The following is a 6,000-nucleotide window of genomic DNA, read 5'->3' as shown; positions in this document are numbered from 1 at the left end:
TATTTTAAAGGATAGATTTTCTTATGAAAACCAAGTAGAATGCTTTGTAAATAGTAGCAAATACTCTTTAAAAATGAATGTTATTTTGTTTAACTTTCTATTTTGCTGTGGGAAAGACTATTATAAAGAATTGGGAGGCTTGAGTTTGGCTCAGTGATAGAGCACTTGCCTAGCATGTGTGAGGCCTCTGGGTTCGATTCTCAGAACCATATATAAATAAATTAATAAAATAAAGGTCCATCAACATCTAAAAAATATTTTTTAAAAAGAATTGTTATAAAATTTGGATGAACTTGCAATTTGATTGCCTTTCAACTATCTTAAAATAAATTAAACATAAATCATACACAGTGAGTATGATTTGAGCAAATATGAAAGCACAAGTAAGTTTGTCAATGATGGATCCTTAATGAAAAAATTTAATTGTTCTACTAAAATATAGTGAATAAAAGTACATTCACATATTTTAATTAAAATAAAATCTGCATTTATTTTTAAATTATTTAAAATTCCTGCTTTGACACTTTTATTGACTACCAGGCATATAATAAGAGATATCTTATTATAATTATTTTACTACCTTCCTGATTAATTCAATCATTAGTTTATTTAAATAAGTATTTGAGAAATCCTATGCTTCATTTCTTTTGCATTATTAATGCAGAATTTATGTCTCAGAGCATTCATGTGAGTGTTGGATAGAGTGGTGGCAAATAAGAGGTACCTAATCATTGAATAATTAATGAATGTTGACCTATTATACCTTATTTTGATTCTGCTTTTAAATGAATTTCTTCTTTTGACACTTCCTTTTCCTCAGAAAAATGGGAGGAAAAGATGACAGGCATTTGTAGGTAACCAATAAAAGTCACAGAGAAGAAATTCACAAATTCTATACATTCTTTTCATATTTTAGAGCAGGCTGTGTTTGTATACGTTATTTCGCACTTAAAAGATTTCCTATATCCAGATAAATTTGATATGATTTTCATCCTGAGCTAAACAATAAAATAACAAAGATTCAATTTTAGAGTTGCTTATATCCCCCATCATGTTTGTCAGAAAACTTGCCACTAAAAACTATCCCCCAAAGATGGTGATTGTCATTATGTTTCATATCTTGGTAGAGTACAGCATTGCTCAAATTTAGTATACAACAAGGAATTATAATAATGACCATATTCATCTTATGACAAGGCCTGTGTCAAATACTTAAATGTGCACCATCTCTCTAGATGCACAGCTCTGACAGTTTCCTGTTAGATGTAGGTACTATTATTATCCCTATTTTACAAGAAAATAAATTTTTAAAGAGGTTTAACAATTTTCCCAAGGTCAAACTAAGTATGCTTACTGTCCCTTTCATAAATCTGTGAGGTTAATTTTGCCAGTCTGTTTGGCAAAACACTACTCAACAAAGGGTACAGAGTCACAGGAATCAAAGACAGTACTATCTGAGATGTATACGTGACCTGGGTAGGTGGTCATAATGAATAACATCTATAAGCATTACTCTCAATAGCAATTTTAAAGACACAAACAATGTATTCCTATATCCAGAAGTTAACTTTGAATGACTTACAGACCTAGTGATAGGCATCTCTGACCTCATAATGCATCAGTACATTACAAATCATTTGTCATTTATGTACTATTTATAAATGTTAAGTATTACTGACTTGTTCACTTTTTATTGCATTTATTAGAAGGTGTCTTGATTTGCTCTGTATATTATTAAGCACAGTTTTCCAAAGATGGTTGAAATTTAATGAAAATACAATGAGGAAGTCTGAAGTGAAAGAGAACTATCAATTATGAGAATAACATACAACAGTCTCTAATAACTTTTAAAAGGAGGTGCACTATACATCAACATCATTATCATTCAAGAAGAATATAGAATATAAAATTTAATTCTCCTATAAATGACAAAATATATTCAATCAGCCCTCATTTCATCACCTAACTGGTTTTTACTTTATTTATTTCTTCACAATAGTATGACTGCATTTTGTCTGATCTCTTATGGGACAGTCTAGACTTTAAAACCTGTAGCAGAGAGATTTTTGTTAAAAAGTGAGATCATAAGTTCAAGGATTGGTCAAAAGTCTTTTGAAAATAAAATTTATTAAAAATCTTAATTTCTCATTGATTTCACATTTATTAATTAAAAAATGGATTTGGTTTGACATTTTTCCTCATATTAACTCTCTTCCTACAATTACTGTATTTTTTGGTGTGTGGGCAGAATAGTTAAAAGCATTTTTCTATAGATTAACAACTGTTTCTTATAATAACAAAAGTAATTTCACAAGTTGTAATCAAGATCAAGGCCATTTCCCAATTTCCACCTTTAGTTCTCATGTTTATCTACTTCTTCCAAATTGATATAATACTTTCTAGCAAAAGAAAATTCATGCTCTAAAGCAATCATAAATGCATGACATAGTTTGATTCCTATAGTATTCTAAAGATCATTGCAAATAATATGGTCATTACTTATCATCACCTTTTTAAGGACAAATATGTTCCTACATATTATTGCAAATAAGAGATATGTGGCAATAACACTGGTCCTGAAGGGAAACCCCCTTTCTAACAAGATTTGATGAGCAATAGTCTTTGAGACATACCACTGTAACTCTAGGTTTTTCTTCTCCTTCAATTATCAGACACTTAAAGAAAATTCTCTTGAATACCAACTCTAACATTCATTTAGTTTTCCCTATCTTCCTATTTGAATCATGCTCAAATCAATATTTTCAAACTATTAATTATTTTTTGAGACTGTCAATTACTAAGGAAGACTGAAGGATAAATGTAGGTGAGAAGATTTATAATAAATAAAAACACAGGGTAATGATAATAGCATCGATACAATATAAAAATAAGCATATTAATACAAATCAAAATATGCTGTGGGGAATTCAGTACAATACAAAGTTAATCACAGCAGGCTGCATCCACAGAAGCGTCTGAAGATGTGCTGTACCATCTTTCATCCATCTTTCTCAAGAGCAGTTTGCCAGTGTGAAACAAAAAGTTTTAAAATATATGCTTTTTGATCCAGTAAGTCCCCATACAGGAATCTGTTTTAAAATCATAATCTTGACATGCCGCAGTCCGGCTGCAGCAAAATAACCGGGGGATGATGAACAACTTGTGTACATTGATACAGCAGGAGTGGGAGCCGTTTATTGTAGGACATGAGGGGTATATATACATTCCACACAGCTTATCTTAATTAACATAAACTAGATACAGCAGTCAACCAATAAGTAATCTCCACACTTAATGGCTCGCTGGCATTACTTCACAAACCACTCCCTCTGGCAAAATGCCAGGCGCCATCCTGACTTGTTTACAGACCCTAACATTGACACATACATAGGGACGATTAAGCAATAGTAACAGTTTTTAAAATTTAAAAATTCAGGAAATAACAACATACCACAAGACAGGAACATTGGACATAAACAGTGATCTACTTTATGAAAGAATATTATCCAGCCAGTAAAAATATTTGGGAGGTAGATAGGGCATTCACAAAAATATAAAAATTCTGAATAAGATGATAAGTGATTTTTGTTCTATCTTTTTACCTTTTAATGTTCTTCAAGTTTTTTTTTAATTTCATTTGTACTCCAAATAAATTCTATCATGTGTTTTAAAAGAGTATTTAAGAACATGGAGGATACTCATGAGATAATTGAGATATGTTAACAAAAAAACAAAAAAAAAGAAAGTTTAAATGTATCCAGGCACATACATAAAAGGACTAGAAGGAAAACCTGGAATATTTAAGTTGTTATTTATTTTTAGTGGATTTGGAAATGATTTTTTTGAAGGTGACTTTTATTATTTTAGTTCAAATATTTTTCAGATTTCATAAGTTTTACGTATCCCCCCTAAAAAAATTATTATTAAATGAAGGAAAATATATATAATTTTAAAAGAAGAAAGTCAATATGCCTCCCTAGGTTAGCCAGATTTCTTTTCCTTGGCTCAAGCTAAAGCCTCTATGGCAAACCTGAACTTCACCTTGGTTAAAGATCTGATTGTATTAGATAAGATTCAATAAGTAATTGAAGTTATTCAAACTTGCCAAAGAACAATGCATAAAACATAAATCCTATAATTTAGATTAGGTTTTAAAAATAAACAGATGAAAGGGATGCTGAGCAGTGGACTAATCTTTTATACCAAATAATATATTGGGTCTAATAAGTACAGCATCAGGCAATCAAAATCAGGAAAAAACACTGAAAAGGGAAAATAGTATAGTTTCTATATCAAGTTTTAATAAATATCTGTAGAAAAGGGCAATAATTTCAGATGTTCATGTAAGAAAACAAGATCCAGGTTAAAAGAACATAGGTTACCCTGTATTGGTGGGGGTTTAATGCATAAGTTGGCTAATTTTCTTCTTTGTTGCTTTGTGAATTTTGTTACTTGATGTAAATAACAAATCTGTCAAATACCACAAATGACAAACACTGTCCTCTTGGTTATCTTCTGTCTTTAGCATAAGGTCATTTTATTTCAACAGATCACTTTCCACACAATTATCTTTAAACTTTCCCATAATGTACACTTGAAAAAGAGGCCTGGAATCCCACAAGTTACTTTCATCCCGAATACATTTTGGGGGGCAAATTGCATTAGTGAATAGGACTTAGCAACATTTATAAAGATCCAAATAACTGATCGTTCATTGGAAACAAATGTGTTCCAAATATCTGTGTCATAGAGCACGGGACCTCAGGTCCAACCTCTATCTTTGTCTTTCTTTCCTTTGATTTTGTTCATGTTTATGCTATAATAATAATTACTTAATATTCTGTGTGTGCGTGTGCATGCACACCTTCTCTTTAGAGAAATGCTGTATTTGCAAAACCACCTTTATTTTAGCTTCCCATTTTTGCGTCAGGTTGAAGAGCAGCAAAAGAAAATAAGAGTGGAATTGACACAAGGAGGAAAGGATGGAAGAAATAAGCTTCTTAAGAACAGGCTGAAATGCTCAAAACTCATATACTTTTTCCATATTTGTGTAAATATAACTGAAACCAAATATAAAACTTGGTAGCCAAACTTTGTTATAATTAGCTATGCTAATTATGCTGAACTAGGCTCTTACCATAATTACGTAGGGTACTTAAGAATTGAGATTGATGAGGCCCTAGATAAGGTCATTTATTATATCTGTTAAGTAATTTGGTCAAATTAATATATATGTATAGATGAAATCCAAACTCCAGGAAGCATCTCAGATTGACATATCTAAATTGTTACTGGAAAAACACACGATTCCTCTTCTGAGAGAAGGACTGTTAAAAAATGTTTTCTTTTAGGTCAAATAAATCAACGTTTATGCCACTGATGAGTAGAGCCACTAGGAAATCTGCTTTAGGGATTAGAATGCTGCACTTGAGAACATAATTAAATGCATGAAAGTATTTACACATGAATTGCCACAAAATTTGGAAGTGATTCAGAAATGTTTTGTGTATCACATTAATATGTATATGACCCCATTAAATATAAAGCATATATTTATTGGTGCAAAATGTGTTCTGACTTCACAGAAGATGTACACATAAGCAGTATTTGAAAAAATGACTAATGATAGAAAAAATAATGACAAATACCCTTTCAATAGTAACTTAAAGTTCATAGACGGTATAGTATCATGAAAAGTTATGACACCTTGGTTAAGATTTTTGTTAAGCTCACTGCTTTCTGGCAATTTTTATTGGACATTTTCCTTTTCTAACTTTCCTGTTTTATTCAAAGGCTTGCACTAATTCAAATGATAACCCAAAGTGAGCATCACTCTTTTAGTGAGTCACAAAGCAAAGAGAACTCCAGCATGCTTTATGATTGTAATAATCAAGGTGATTTAGAAAGAAAGAGTATTAAGATTGTGAAGAACTTAGAATCAAAATCAGGGTTATATTTTATAAAACAACCAACCAAGAATAAAACCAGACAAGAAAGTCA

This window comes from Marmota flaviventris, chromosome 3 (genome assembly GCF_047511675.1).
Source record: "Marmota flaviventris isolate mMarFla1 chromosome 3, mMarFla1.hap1, whole genome shotgun sequence".
Lineage (NCBI taxonomy): Eukaryota > Metazoa > Chordata > Mammalia > Rodentia > Sciuridae > Marmota > Marmota flaviventris.
This window is presented reverse-complemented; position numbering follows the sequence as displayed.